Source organism: Mirounga leonina, unplaced genomic scaffold (assembly GCF_011800145.1).
Source record: "Mirounga leonina isolate KUSES-001 unplaced genomic scaffold, KU_Mleo_1.0 Mir_115, whole genome shotgun sequence".
Taxonomy (NCBI): domain Eukaryota; kingdom Metazoa; phylum Chordata; class Mammalia; order Carnivora; family Phocidae; genus Mirounga; species Mirounga leonina.
In genome coordinates, this window is record NW_023270268.1 from 61,925,982 (window position 1) to 61,942,837 (window position 16,856).

Sequence of the window (16,856 nt, forward strand, 5' to 3'; positions counted from 1 at the left end):
TTTTGTTGATTTACTAACACTGAACTTAGGGTCAGCAGCCCTGTAACTTCACGCTTGACTAAAGCTCATCTAACGCATATTATTTTCTCCATGAGGGACGTCACAGCCTTCTTGTATACCTATTACGAACATTAGACACCCTTCAGTGCTACATCTGAGGGCCATTTTGAATAGGGAAATCACCAAAGAAAGGACAAAAATGCAAAAAACGTGGCACTAACTAGAGCAAAGGATACTCATTTATAATATGAGAGCTGAAGTACTTTGTTCAACCTCAAGTGGGAATATATGCATTGAGCAAGTCAAAATTTTCACTCCACAGGTGACCATGAAAACACCAGGAAAGTTTAAAGAGTAGGCAAACATCCAAACACCGAATCCATGAATAATGAGGCTCAATTGTACTTAATTATATTACAAAGCTATGTTATCTATCTGCCTGATCTACAGAATGTGTTGCTGAATCCTGTATTTCCATAACATTTATTTAAATTTTTTAAAAGGTTTTATTTTTAAGTAATCTCTCCACCCAACATGGGGTTCAAACCCACAACCCCAAGATCAGGAGTCACACACTCCCCTGACTGAGCCAGCCAGGTGCCCCTCCATGACTTTTTTTTTTTAAGATTTATTTATTTTAGAGCATGCAAAGGGGGTGGGCGGGGCAGAGACAGAAGGAGAGAATCTCAAGAGGACTTCCCCTGAGCATGGAGCCCAACATGAGGCTTGATCTCATGGTCCTGACATGACCTGAGCCGAAATCAAGAGTTGGAAGCCTAACAAGTGAGCCACCCAGATGATCTCCCCTCCATAATATTTTAAATGCCCACTGTCTAAAACTGAATACTTAGTTCCCACCTGTTTGCTTTTACTCAGTTTCAGCAGCATTTCAGCTCTCAGTTTAATCATTCAGTAATACTGAGCACTTACTGTGTGCCAGAATTTTATTAGGCACAGCCACGAATTTGAAAATTACAGTTCTGCCCTCTTGGCCCATCGAATAGTGTGTTATGTCTTCTGGTAGGGACTGGTCAAATGTGCTGGGTATCTCTCCCCCTCCATCTTTTCTCCACCCTCTTTCCCATGAAGCTGATGAATGGACCACAGCAGTGAGCTCCTTTGCCTCCTGGCTTCTAAGTGGGTTTGGTCAAGGAGTGTCCTGGTCAGAGAGAGACAGATGGTCAGGGTATCGATCCTTTTGGCTCTGTCATCACTTCCAAACTTACCTTCACTAATTTCCTCTGATTTGCCGTTCCCTGTGCTTTTCCCTTCTGGCCAAGGGGTAATGTCAGCTCTGCTGCCACTAACCTGGGGTTGCTAAAGCTAGTGTGCTTCCTGTTACGGCTCCCTGCACCAATGCCTTTGTACAGTATCTCCTCAGAGTATCTTAATTTAAGGACCATCTGCTTCCTCTTGGAACCAAGACCAAGAAACCAAGGAGGAATTCCTAGAGAACAAATACTCCAATGAGTTTATCTCTGACAGGTCCTTGTCACCAATTATCAGAAAGGATCTCATAACTTTACAGAGTATGTCCTAACAGTTTTGGTAACCCATATCCTATTCTGTAGATATCTATGCAGATACTACACAAACAAATGAATTTTTCTTGGACAAACTCTTAAGCCAATGTCTGCAGCATTTAGTTGTGAGTTTATGAGTAGATCTAAATGCATTTACTCCACTCTTCCAGCCTACCCTGGGGACCCTTTGAAACGCAGTAAGTCACACGGCTTTTCCATCCAAACAGATTTTCAATCTGAGAAAGAACATCTTTTCTTAGATCTATAGTTTTAGGATTGTGCAAAAGACCTGTAATCTCTATTCTTAGCCTGGCAGTACAGAGGGCAAGAGGGCAAAGTTTCTCTGGAGTCAGATCACCACACGTTGGTCTCATTTCATGTTAAGCGAATGCCAAGATCCGTTCAACTTTTTTGTACCATGGACCCTTTTTCAGAATAATATTTTTAAGTGCAGAAAATGAAATGCATGGGATTACAAAGAAAACCAATTATATTGAAGTGTAAGTTATCAAAATATATAAATGTGTGATACAATAATAAATGTGTTCATTTAATAACACATCTAGCAAGAGGTTTAATAACCGCTCTGACCTTGAAGTAGCATAAACACTATATTGAGATCTCTGCAACAACTAATGAGATATGAAAATACCTGCTTTCTGTTATTGACAGAGTCACAGTCACTGCCTGATACAGCTCTGCATTGTTGTATTTATGCGCAAAAAAAATACTAAATTCCACTTACAGTTTAGAAAAAATAATTCTTGTTCCCATGCAAGTGCACATATCCTCTGAATTCTACCCTTAAATCTCTTGGAGGTCTGGACTCCGGGTTAAGATTCCCTGACCTAGCTAACCAGATATTGGTGGCAATATTTCAAATAGGACAATAACATTATATTCAATGGCCAATGATACTTAATACAGCATAATTTGGTATTTAATATTCACATCTCATGTCTACTTCATTAACACATATGTAGCAAATTACATGTGTGAGGTTTTATTTAAAATAGATTATACCGAGCGCCTGGGTGGCTCAGTTGGTTAAGCGACTGCCTTCAGCTCAGGTCATGATCCTGGAGTCCCTGGATCGAGTCCCGCATCGGGCTCCCTGCTCGGCAGGGAGTCTGCTTCTTCCTCTGACCCTCCTCCCTCTCATGCTCTCTGTCTCTCATTCTCTCTGTCTCAAATAAATAAATAAAATCTTAAAAAAAAAAAAAAAGATTATACCTTGGGGTTCCTGTCTGGCTCAGTCGGTAGAGTGTATGACTCTTGATCTTGGACTTGTGGGTTTGACCCCCACATTGGGTATAGAGATTACTTTAAAAAAAGTAAAATATTCAAAATTCAAGATTATTTTTTAGGAACTTTATAAATGAGGGAAGCAGGGCACGATCTTATTCATACTGAGGTTATCTTCCAATCATGCAATAAACATTCATGGGCCATTCATTATACAATCACTGAACTCGAGCTAGTTCAGTGAGGGACAAGTGCTTATGGAAACAAGTACTTGCCACAGAGTGTAGTGTGATGTCAAGAGTATCAAGGACGTGCTTGTGGGATCACATAAATGTATACCCAGCCCAGACAGGGAGGATTAGGAAGAGCTTGAAGGATGAGTTGGCAGTAGGTAAAGAATAGAGGAAGGCTATTTGCGGCCAATGCAATGAGATGCACAAAATAAAAGACAGTGAAGTGAGTTTGCCATGTTCCTGGAACTGAAAACAGTTCAGGTGCAGCTGGGAAAGAGATGAGTCTGGAGAATCGTGGAGTGTGACTGATGGTCGGACAGCCCAGGGAACCTGCCTGCTGCCGTGCTGCCGCCATGACCATCCCTATGTGCTGCTTCACCGTAGCAAGATCGCCGACGAGTGGGAGGCCTACCTGGGGTTGCTGCAGGCCCGTACACCGAGGGGGCTGGCCCACACCGACCTGATGGAGAAGCTGCTCGAGTCTGCACGCCTGGAGAAGTGACTGTGCTGGAACCTCCCGCTGCCCTGCTGACCACAGCCACGTGGGCACGTGTTCTCCCACTCTGGAAGGAACCATCCAGTAAAGGTCCTGGCAGGACCAAAAGAGAGAGAGAGAGATGAGTCTGGAGAGGGAAGAGGTCATGGTTTGCCTAGAATCCTTTCCTTTCGGAAATACCCATTCTCCTCTGTTGTATGCCTCATTCCATTCTAGAGTGACTGGCCAAGGAGGAGCACATGACCCAGCCCAGGCCTCTCCCTTCCTCAGGATCTGAGTTTGAAGGACCTTGGGTTGCCAATGGCTATGTTGCTTCCACATGGACAGAGCCTGTCTAGAAATAAAACTAACATGAGAAAAAACAGGACTAGGAATGATAGGTATTAATACCATCTTTAAACTCCTAAATCTAGCCCTGCCTAAAGCCAACCTTGGACTCTTCAGTTACATGAATAAACAAATTCCTCATTTTTGCTTAAGCTACTTTGAGTGAGGTTTCTGTCACTTGGAACTGAAAGGTGACCGACTTACATAGGACAGTAAATATGAACAGTGACACTGACATCCCTTTGGAGGGGAGTGACTCAAAGCAGGGAAGCAACACCATCAAATTTGCATCATGGACAACACTGACCACTAGAAATGGGCACGTCTAGAGGGAAGGAGAATGATGTGGCTATTGAAGTGACCATCACCGTCTCTGAATATTTCTAAGAATCCTCAGATTTGCATGTACTAACCACAACCCCCCTCTTGTTTCAAAATAACTTGAGATTTTTTCTTATTACAGAAAACTCAGAAAATACTCAAGAGCAAAAATAAGGAAACAGAAAACTCCCAAACCTACCCTCCAGGGACAATCACTGTTAAAACTCATATGCATCTTTCTAAGCCCTTATGTGTGTGGCATGTGTCTGCATGTTCACAGAAGTTTGTAGACCAGTTTCTATGTACACGCTGCTTTCCCTCAGTTTTAGACTAATTTGCTTGATAGTGATTTTACTTCTTATTTCCAGTATAAAGTCTCATAATTGTAAGAGGTGAGGGCGTATACTTGAAGATATGGGAAAGTTAATGATGAAATCTTCTTCTGATCCCCTTTTACATTGATCATCGAACATATTGCAATGTGGAAATCCTTGTCTGTGGTATGCATTTGGCATTCACCTAGTCTAAGGTTAACATAAGTTTGCATTTTGAAGTTTTAAGTTGATGAACAGGAATATGATTCAAAATCATAAGCTGATCAGTGATTTGTTCTTCTGGAAAAATACTAAACCTTTGGTTTCGCACATGTTCTTTTTTCCAGATTATTGATTTTTGCATATTTGAAGTGCAAGGTACATATGGTATGATCTCATTTGCTTAATACCTTTTCCTTCTTCAGTGAACATGCAGACACATGTCACACACATAAGGGTTTAGAAAGATGCATATGAGTTTTAACAGTGACCTGATCCACCATCCCCCTTTTTTTTTTAAGATTTTATTTATTTATTTGACAGAGAGACACAGCGAGAGAGGGAACACAAGCAGGGGGAGTGGGAGAGGGAGAAGCAGGCTTCCCGTTGAGCAGGGAGCCCAACGCGGGGCTCCATCCCAGGACCCTGGGATTATGACCTGAGCCAAAGGCAGATGCTTAATAACTGAGCCACCCAGGCGCCCCAACCAACCCTTCTTTTCTTCATTCAGCCAGCCAACACTTCCTGAACCCCTGCTAGGTACCAATGGAAATACAACATAAGGGACCTGCAGCCTCTGCCCCCAGGCAGCTCAGAGTCTGGGGAAGGAGCGAGGAAAGAGCCTCCACCATGCAAGAACAGAGAAGGTGCAGGAGATAAATTTCTATTCAAAGAGCTATGGTCTCTGGCCCTGGAAAGTTTCCAGTCTGGAGGGGGATAGGGCAACTACAAAGCCAAACCCTATGTGCCCTAGAGACAAAACACTGATGATTGTGGGACTTGGAGAGAGAGAACCAGAAGGCGAGATTGGGGAGGCAAAGAAAAGACCAATGAGATCGTGTTTGTCCAGCCAGCGAGGATTTTACAGCTGCCATCACTCATTCCCTGTTTCTTTTTTTTTTTTTTTTAAGATTTTACTTATTTATTTGACAGAGAGAGACACAGTGAGAGAGGGAACACAAGCAGGGGGAGTGGGAGAGGGAGAAGCAGGCTTCCCGCAGAGCAGGGAGCCCAATGTGGGGCTCCATCCCAGGTCCCTGGGACCATGACCTGAGCCGAAGGCAGACGCTTAACGACTGAGCCACCCAGGTGTCCCTCTCTGTTTCTTTTTTGCCATCAACAGATGCTTTCCAAAACTGAGAATATTGCCCTCTAGGAGTTTACAAATCCAAGTGAAAAATAATCACTAACTGTTGGAGTAGAAAGGAAAGGGACAAAAGGATAACTCTTTGGGCCTCTGTGATAGAGGCTTCCAGCACCAAGCCATAACATCTAGGACAATATCAACTAAGCATTCCATTTCTCTCTGAAGTTTCTTGCACTTATCATAGCTCAAGTTAAACTTGCCTAAAATAAAATCCACCAGGATGCTCATTTTGTTTACCCTACTCCCACCCACCACGTTACAAAGAGGAAGCAACCCAAGACATTGTTCTAGGCTGCTGAGAACAATTCCATTTCCTTCCTGTTGGGTGCTTTTTTTTTTTTTTTTTTCTTAATAGGATATGCAATTATGGGAATTTTTTTCCAAATACATTTGTGCTCTAAAACTTAATCACTGCTGGAGCAACATAAGATCCCCCGGCACATGAAGGCAGCCAAGAACTGTGCATTTAGAGAAGGCGGTTTGCCTTAATGTTGTGTGTGACAGAGGCGTCTGTATGGCTTAGTCGGTTAAGCGTCTGCCTTCGGCTCGGGGTCATGATCCCAGGGTCCAGGGACTGAGCACCGCATAGGGCTCCCTGCTCAGTGAGGAGTCTGTATCTCCCTCTCCCCCTCTGCCTGCTTGTTCTCTCTTTCTCTCTCAAATAAATAAATAAAAGCTTAAAAAAATGTGTGTGACCAATTTCCTGTTGCTTTTCAATGTTCTGCTGCTAGAACAGTTCAATTGGATAATTAATTTAGAAATGTATACATGCACAACAAATATTTTAAAACAAACTTTTAAAGTAAAGTGTATCATACCTAGAGAAAAATGTTCATATCATAAGTGCATGGCTCAGTGAATCATCACAAAGGGAACCTACCCTTGTGACATCAGTCAGACCAAGAAGTAGAACACCAGCATCTAGAAGCTCCCCATGCATCTCCCAAGCACCTGACTCCTCCTCTCCCCACAGTACTCACTTTTGACACCATGGATTAATTTTGCCTTTTTAACTTCATGTAAATGGAATCACCATATGTAGTCTTCTGTGTTGGACTTTTCAACATCATGAGATCTGTGTAGCAGCATACATTTTCTCCACCCTGACAAATAATCACATCCTAGAGGGGAGAGAGGACGACACAGATGAGTGTGAGGTTTTCCTCAGACTGGGACTCCAAGTGCAACTTCATTTCCTCATCTCCCAGTGTAACTTTGGATAAGCATAGCTGCCATTATCCACCGACGGTGGATTCCTGGCTAGAATAATAATTTCCTGAGAACTTGCTAACCATTGTAGCTCAATCCCTATTAAGAATTGCTCTGGAGGCACGTGGGTGGCTCAGTCAGTTAAGCATCCCACTCTTGTTTTTGGCTCGGGTCATAATCTCAGGGTCATGAGATGGAGCCTGCTCAGGGCTCCATGCTCAGTGGGGAATCTGTCTCTTTCCCTCTCCCTCTGCCCCTCCCCCTGCTCTCACAAGAGCACTCTCTCTCTCTCTCAAAATAAATAAATCTTAAAAAAAAAATATGGATGCACCTAAGAATACAACTTCAAAATACATGAAGCAAAAACTGTTAGACTTGATAGGAGAAATACTGTCCTACAGATATAAAGACTTCAGCACTACTGTTTCAGGATAAGTAGAAAAATCAGAAAAGATGTAGAAGAGAATTACACTATTAGCCTATGTGATCTAATTTCCATCTATAGAACACTCTGTCCAATCAGCAGAATACTATCCAAGTGCACATAGAACATTCACCAGGATAAATCATATTCTAGCTATAAACCTTTTTTAAATGAATTGAAATCATACTAAATTTTCTGTCTACAACAGAATTAAAATAGAAATCTAAAATGGAAGGTAGCTGGTAAATCCCCATATGTTTGGAAGTTAAACAACATGCTTCTAAATAACCCATGGGTCTACAAGGAGGTCAAATGAATGATTAGAAAATATTTTGGGAAAAAAAAAAAAGAAAGAAAATATTTTGGGGGTGCCTGGGTGGCTCAGTTGGTTAAGCATCCAACTCTTAATCTTGACTTGGGTCTTGATCTCAAGGTCATGGGTTCAAGCCCTGCTTTAGGCTCCATGCCTTGAAATATATATATATATCAAACTAAATGAAAATACAGATAAAACATATCAGAATTTGGGGCATATAGCTAAAACAGTACTTAGAGAGAAATTTATAGCACTAAATGTTTATATTAGAAAAAAGAGAAAGTTTTGCTCTTTCCCATTTTGCAAGACGGTAGGTGAAAAAGCTGAGAAGCCAGATACTAAGGAGAAGAAATCTGAAGCCAAGACTGCTGATACTAGTCAAGGTTAAGAAGTATAACCTCAAGGATAAAACGTCAAGGAAGGGGAAGCCCCATTGCAGCCGAAACCCTGTCCTAGTCAGAGGAATTGACAGCTATTCCCAATCGGCTGTGTATTCCAGAAAGGCCATGTACATATGAGAGGATGTATTAAGCAGCTAAATCCAGGGTTGAAAAGAAAAAGAAGGAAAAGGTTCTTGCTACTGTTACAAAACCAGTTGGTGGTAATGAGAATGGTGGTACCCAAGTGGTTAAACTTTGCAAAATGCCTAGGTATTATCTTACTGAAGACGTGCCTCAAATGCTGTTGAGCCATGGCAAAAAACCCTTCAGTCCGCATGTGAGAAAACTGTGAGGTAGCATCACTCCCGGGACCATTTTGATCATCTTCACTGGGCACCACAGAGGAAAGAGGGTGGTTTTCCTAAAGCAACTGAGCAGTGGCTTGCTCCCTGTGACCGGACCTCTGGTCCTCAATCAAGTTCCTCTGCATAGAACCCACCAGAAATTTATCATTGCCACCTCCACCAATATTGATATCAGCAGTGTGAAAATCCCAAAACATCTCACTGATGCTTACTTTAAGAAGAACCACCCACATAACCCCAGACACCAGGAGGGTGAGATCTTCCACACAAAGAAAGAGAAATATGAAATTACAGAGCAGTGCAAGGTTGATCAGAAAGCTGTGGACTTGCAAATTATGCCAAAAATCAAAGCCATTCCTCAGCTTCAGGGCTACCTCCACTCTGTGTTTTCTCTCACAAATGGAGTTTATTCTTACAAATTGATGTTCTAAATTTCTTGCAAAGAACCTAATTAAATAACTGATCCATAAAAAAAAAAGACAAAGAAAAAGAAAGGTTTCAAATCAATGATCTAAGACTCTACCTTAAAAAACTAGAAAAAAAAATTAAGCCCAAAGCAAGTAGAAGGAAACCATAAAGAAAAAAGGGATATCAATGAAAACAGTATAGTAAAATCAATGAAACCAAACAAGTTATTTAAAAGTATTTAAAGTGGGTACACTTCTAGTGAAATGCAAGAAAAAAAGAAATCAAGAAACAAACGACAAATACCAGACGCCTATGGACATTAAAGAGATAGTAAGAGAATATTGTGAACCATTTTATGACAATAAATTTGATAAATTAGGTGAAATAAAATGCCCTGAAAAATACAAACAATCAAAGCCCATTCAGAAGGAAATAAATAGGGGTGCCTGGGTGGCTCAGTCGTTGTTAGGCATCTGCCTTCAGCAAAGGTCATGATCCCAGGGTCCTGGGATCGAGCCCCGCATTGGGCTCCCTGCTCTGCAGGGAGGCCTGCTTCTCCCTCTCCTACTCCCCTGCTTGTGTTCCCTCTCTTGCTGTGTCTCTCTCTCTGTTAAATGAATAAACAAAATCTTAAAAAAAAAAAAAAGGAAATAAATAACCTGAATATTCTTATATCCCTTTTTAAAAACTAAATTTGTATTTAAGAACTTTCCCATAAAGAAAATTTCAGGTTCAGATAGTTATACTCATAAATTTAAAAATGTTAATACTTTATGATTCCCTTTATATAATATTCTCACAATGCAAAACTACAGAAATGGAGAATGGACTAATGGTTACCAGGAGACAGGGATACTGGTTGCATATAGAAGGGTAGCACAGGGGAGTTCTTTTGTGGTGATAAAACGGTCTTATATCTTGATTGTGGTGGTAGTTACATGAATCTATGTGTAAGATAAAATTGCATGGAACTATACACACAGGGGCACCTGAGTGCTCAGTGGTTAGGCGTCTGCCTTCAGCTCAGGTCCTGATCCTAGGGTCCTGGGATTAAGCCCTGCATTGGGCTCCCTGCTCAGTGGGTGGCCTTCTTCTCCCTCTCCCTCTGCCTGCTGCTCTGCCTGCTTGTGCTCTCACTCTCTCTCTTTCTGTCAAATAAATAAATAAAACCTTTAAAAAAAAAAAAGAACCATACACACAAACACAAATGTATGTTAAAAATGGTGAAAACCAAATAAGATCTGTAGCCTAATTAACAGACTTATACCAATGTTATTTTCCTTGCTTTGATATTGCACTACAGTTATACCTTTGGGAGAAACTGGGGGAAGAGTACAAGGGACTCTATGTATGCTTTTGCAACTTCCTGTAAGACTATAATTATTTTAAAATAAGTTATAAAAAATGAACTGTGCATTAGTGAGCTGTGGAACAACTTTAAGTAGTCAAATATGTGTATAATTGGAATCCCTGAAATATGAGAGAGGGCAACTGAAAGAACATAGGAAGAATTAACGACCAAAGTTTTCCAAGTTTGATGAAAACTTTAAACCTACAGATCAAAAAGTCCCAACAAACCCCAAGCACAAGAAACGTGAGAAGTAGAAAAAAACCCAAAAAACCTACACCAAGGTATAGCATAATCAAAGTGCTCAAAACCAGGGATAAGGAGAAAATCTTAAACACAGGAGTAGAAAAAACACATTGCATACAGAGAAACAAAAATAGAGATGACAGTAGATTTCTTATCAGAAGCAATGCAAGTGAAGGCAACAAAAGCGAAAACAACTAAGTGGGACTGCGGCAAACGACAAAGCTTCTGCACAGCAAGGGAAATCATCGATGATATGAAAAGGCAACTTCCTGGATGGGAGAAAATATTTGCAAATTATATATCTGATAAAGGGTTAATATCTAAAATATGTAAAAATCTCATACAACTCAATAACAAAAAAAATCAATCTGATTAAAAGAATGGGCAGAGGATCTGAATAGGCATTTTTCCAAAGGAGACAAATGGATGGCTAAAAGTTATATGAAGCACTGTACGTTAACTAACTAGAATTTAAATAAAAGCCTGAAAAAAACAAAACAAGAGGTACATGAAAAGGTGCTCCACATCACCTATCATCAGGTAAATGCAAATCAAAACTGCAATAAGATATCACTTCACACCTGTCAGAAAGTCAAAAAGATAAGAAATAACAACTGTTGGCGAGGATGTGGAGAAAAGTGAACCCTTGTGCACTGTTGGGAATATAAATTGGTACTACAACTATGGAAAACAGTATGAAGTTTCCTCAAAAAATTAAAAATACAACTACCATATGATCCAACAATTCCACTTCTGAGTATTTATCTGAAGGAAGTGAACATACTCACTTGAAAAAGACATCTGCACCCCCACTTCCCTTGCAGCATTATTTACAATAGCCAAGACATGGAAGCAATCTAAGTGCCCATCAATGGATGAATGGATAAAGAAGACATGGTATATATAAATACAATGGAATATTATTCAGCCATAAAAAAGATGGGGCGCCTGGGTGGCTCAGTTGGTTGGGCGACTGCCTTCAGCTCAGGTCATGATCCTGCAGTCCCAGGATCAAGTCCCACATCGGGCTCCCTGCTCAGTGGGGAGTCTGCTTCTTCCTCTGACCCTCCCCCCTCTCATGCTCTCTCTCTCTATCTCATTCTCTCTCTCAAATAAATAAATAAAATCTTTAAAAAAAAAAAAAGAACACCTGCCATTTGCAACAACATGGACGAACTTTGAGGACGTTATGCTAAATGAAATAAGTCAGACAGAGAAAGACAAATACTGTATGAGCTCACATGTGGGATCTAAAAAAAATAAAATAAGAACCTGAACTCAGACGCAGAGAATAGATTTAGTCATTGCCAGAGGCAGACGGTGGAGTGTGGTTGAAATGGATGAAGGTGGTCAAAAGGTACAAACTTCCAGCTATCAAACATAGTTGTAGAGATGTAATGTACAGTATGATGACTATACTTAGTAATATTCTATTGTATATTTGAAAGTTGCTAAGCGAGTAGATCACAAGGAAAAAAATGTTACTATGTGTGGTGATGGATGTTAACGAGATTTATTGTGGTGATTCTTTCGCAATTCCATACAAATATTGAATCATTATGCTATCCACCCCAAACTGTTTCAATGTTATATGTTAATTGTAATTATATCCCAATTAAAAAAAGAAATAGTTTAAGTGAAAAGATAGTGGAGCAACACCATTAAAATACTGAAATAAAATACTGTTGACAGAGAAACCTATCACCCCAGTGAAAATATCTTCCAAGAGCCAAAGAAAATACTTTTTTCAAACGTACACAAGCTGAAAGAATTCATTACCAACAGACCCACGTTGCAAGAAATGTAAAAGGAAAATGGTGCCAGATGGAAGCATAGATCCACACAAAGAATGAAGAACACCAAAAATGGCAGCAGTTCTCAACATCTGGTCTGGGGACTGCTGGTTGTCCCCCTCCAGGAGGTCTGCAGGTTCTAATTATTTTCCTAATAATGCTAATATGTTCCTGCCCTTCCGTGCCCATTTTCTCGAAGTGTACAGTGGAGTTTTCCAGTGTGATATGGCAGAGCAAAAATACACAGGCAGAAAAGAAATTCTAATTTTCTTCTATGAAGCTAGACATTGAAGAGATTTGTTAAAAATAGTACGGATATATTTTGGAAAACATATTTATGTGATTCAGGTTAACCTGTAATCTCTTTCATTGTTGTCTTAAAATTAATTATTTTTTTTACTTCCTGCTTTTCAAATGTTCAATGCAGTGAGTGATCCACAGAAGCAGAAGCTTTTCTAGCATCCTCAATCATTTTTAAGATTAGTTAAGGAATTCTGAGACCAAAAAAAAAAAAAATGTGAGGGTGCTGTCCAGAGCAGTTTAGCATGTAAAGGCCCTTGACGAAGATGATGAAAATGAGGGTTTGGTGACACAAGGAGCCGTGTGGTGAGAAAAGGGATGAAGGAAAGGCTTTAGAAACGAGGCAGCCAGCATAAGACCCAGAAAACCCAAGCTGGAGGTTTGCACAAAATAAAGGAAGGGCAAAAGCTTTGAGATTGTCTCCGGGGTGTAAATCACTTACCTGCTCACTGTGGACCCCTTATGCCTGGCAAATATAATTGCCCGGCAACTTCAGCAATGAGTTGTTTGAGACACAGATATGATTGCCGATTGCGGCTGCATTTAATAATACTATCATTTAAATTGCATCGGGGGCGCCAGGCTGGCTCAGGCGGTAGAACATGTGACTCTTGATCTCAGGGTTCTGAGTTCAAGCCCCCTGTTGGGCATGGAGCCTGCTTAAAAACAAAAACAAAACAAAACAAAAACTTAAAAAAAAAAAAAAGTAAGTAAATAAATAAATAAATTGCATCGGCACATAGGGACACTGTCCTCGTCCCTGGCGGAATCGACATTCACAGTTACCTTTCCACCATCCCGCATCCATTTTCCTTTAAAGAAACTGCACGCTTGCAGAAGGCTAGAGTGTGGGACTTTGGATTCAGGTAACCCCGGACTCAAAATCCCCCCAGTCCGGCCTCCCCCTAGACATCACGATGTGAGATGTTATGCATTTCTAGCTCGAACCGCTGAAGATGTTGGCCTGGGAAACAGGAGAGCGCGGGCCCCGCCCCAGGGTGCCTTCTCCCGCTACAGCCCGCTGTTTGAGCTCCAGCTTTTCCCATGAATCTCAGAGCCACACGGACTCTGCCTCTCAGTTCATTTTCCCTCAGCCCCCTCCTCCCTTGCACTTGTCACGGTCCAACGGTTTTACTACAGGGTTGATTTCTGTTGTTTGCGGCTAAAGTGACTGTGGGTGATCTCAAAACAAATCAAGCCCCAAGCACTTCATGGAAAACCCTCCCTATGTGATGCTTCATCTTCCCAGTTGAGGGACTACTCTGACTTGTATGAGCCCAGAGCAGTAAGAAGTCAATACCACATAACCCCAGAAGGCAAGTAGCATTTGCCCAGGAGGCCGTGGGGAATTTTCCACCCTTCTGAAATGGAGAGTTCGTGAAAATATCTATCCCTAACTTCCAAGTCCCAACATTTGCAAAGGCTCTCTCTGAGTCCTGGACTCCACGTATAAATCTGGTCACAGGTTCCAGAGAATTAATACATCTCAGGAGCAGCTTTCAACCAACTGTTGGGGACTCGTAGATAACTATTCCAGTTCCCTCATCCTGCAGGATAGTTTTGTTAAAGATCCTCTCTCTCTCTCTTTTCATTGAGAAAAAATTCACATGCCATAAAACTCACACTTTATAAAGATTATTTATTTGAGAAAGGGGGAGGGAGAAGCAGATTCCCTGCTGAGCAGGGGGCCCAATGCGGGGCTGGATCCCAGGAACCTGGGATTCCAGAACATTTTCATCACACCAAAAAGAAACCCTATACCCATTAGTAGCCACTCCCCATTCCACCCTCCCTCTAGCCCCTAACAATCACTAATGGACCTTCTGTCTCCATGGATTTGTCTTTCTAGAAATTTCAAATAAATGGAATCATGTAATATGTGGCCTTTCATGATTGGCTTCTTTCACTTAACATGTGTGATCCATTCATGTTGTAGCATGTATCAGTACTCCATTCTTTTCTTTACTGAATAATATTCCATTTTATGGATAGACCACATTTTGTATATGCGTTCATCAACTGATGGGCATTTGCATTGTTTCTGTTTCATTTGGCTGCTATGAACATTCATGTACAAGTTTTTGTGTGGACATGTATTTTCCATTCTCTTGGGTATATACCTCGGAGTGGAATTGCTGGGTTATATGCTAACTCTATGTTTAAGTGTTTGAGGAACTGGAAAACTATTTTCCAAAGTGGCTGCACCACAATCTCACCAGCAAGGAATGAGCGTTCTTACTTCTCTATATCTTCATCAACCCCTGTTATTGTCCATTTTTTTATTATTAGCCATTATTCCCTAATTATTTATGATATTGCTATAGACCGAATGTTTATGTTCCCTAAAATTCATATGTCAAAGCCCTAATAGGATGGTGTTTGAAGGTCAGGATGTTGGGAGGTAATTAGGCCATGAGTGTGGAGCCTCATTAGTTTCGTCGTTAGAAGAGGAAGAGAGCTAGTCCTCTGTATGAGGATACAATGAGAAGACAGACATCTGCAAGCCGGGAAGAGGGCCTTCTCCAAGAACCTGGCCATGCTGACACCCTGATCTTGGACTTCCAGCCTCTAGAACTGTGAGAAATAAATGTTTGCTGCTTAAGCTGCCCAGTCTATGGTATTCTGTTTTAGCAGCTCAAACAGACTAAGATGGATGTTAAACATCTTTTCTTGTAGTTTTTGGCCATTTACATATATTCTTTGGATAAATATCTATTCTCGCCCATTTTTAGACTGAGTTGCCTTTTTATTGCTGAGTCTGGCAGGACAGTTTTGAGATGCGCATTCCCCCTGGTCTGCAGAGTGGTGCATTTGAGGCACGTTGGTAACTTGCTTGATAGCAAATCTTTTATCGGCACCTTCTCTTCTGTATGAGTTTGCTGGGACTGCCAGAACAAAGTTGTAGAGACTCGGGCTTTGACAACAGAAATGTATTGTCTCACAGTTCTGGAGGCTGGAAGTCCAGATCGAGGTGCTGTCCATCTTGGTTTCATCCAAACAGAGAAAAAAATCTGTTCCATTCTTGTAAGCTAGCTTCTGATGGTTTGCTTGCAATCTTTGCTGTTCCCTGGCTTACAGAAGTGTCACTCTGATCTGCCTTGATGTTCGTGTGTTTTCTACCTCTGTATGTGTTTGTGTTCAAATTTTCCCTTTTATTTTATTTTATTTTTTTTAAAGATTTTATTTATTTATTTGACAGAGAGGGAACACAAGCAGGGGGAGCGGGAGAGGGAGAAGCAGGCTTCCCGCTGAGCAGGGAGCCCGATGCGGGACGCGATCCCAGGACCCTGGGATCATGACCTGAGCTGAAGGCAGACGCTTAATGACTGAGCCACCCAGGTGCCCCTCAAATTTCCCCTTTTAAAAAAACATCAATCATGTTGGATTAAGGCCCATCCCACTTCAGATGACCTCATCCTAACTTAACTAATCATATGTGTAATATCCTATTCCCAAATAAGGTCACATTTTGAGGTACTGGGAGTTAGGAATTCAAAATAAGTTTTGGGGGAAAACAGTTCAACCCCTAACACCTTCTTTGTTTTACTTTCCTACTCCCCAGTTGATGTTTGCTATCACTGCCCAATAAACTAGGTGCACTCAAATCCTTGTCTCAGGGCCTGCTTCCAGGAGACCCAAAGTCAAGACAAACAATCAGGCCCTTGCCAGGTTTAAAGGCAAACATCACTCCAAGAGCCTATGATCACCTTCTTCCAACAGGGTCAAAACTTCCAGTGACACTTATCCTTTCTGAAAGAACCAAGGGTTTGGTCTGGAAATATGAACTCATTGGCTACTTTTCTTCAGAACTTAATATAACTTGGTAACTCTGGGGGTGGGAGTCTTTGTCAATCAAGCTTTTGTAGTTTATTTGGTGACATTTTCAACTTATAAAAAGAATTTAAATGAGGTGGGTAGATTAGAAGGGAAGGTTTTTGCCAGAACTATGAAGATCAAGTAAAGAGGCTGTCTAAAACTCAGATAAAAAATTGGGCACACCACTGTTCACTTCCCCCAGTGACCACCACACATGCTTCTGATGAACTGGAGTTTCAGATTTCCCTAAACACACCAAGCTCTCATAGATCTTTCTGCCTTTGCCTGGGCTATTTTCTCCATCCCACCAACAATTCACAAGTTCTGACACTTTAAGTTCCAGCTCAAATGTCACTCCTTATTTTAAGTCATTCCCAACTTAGTCTAATCAGAGTGAATTCCAGGACCTGTGTGGCAGCTATCAGT

General features: G+C 41.2%; 1 pseudogene; it reads left to right on the forward strand.

The window, feature by feature from the left end:
- Positions 1-8,078: 8,078 nt before the first annotated feature.
- Positions 8,079-8,950, forward strand: LOC118000258 (annotated as a pseudogene).
- Positions 8,951-16,856: the final 7,906 nt, after the last annotated feature.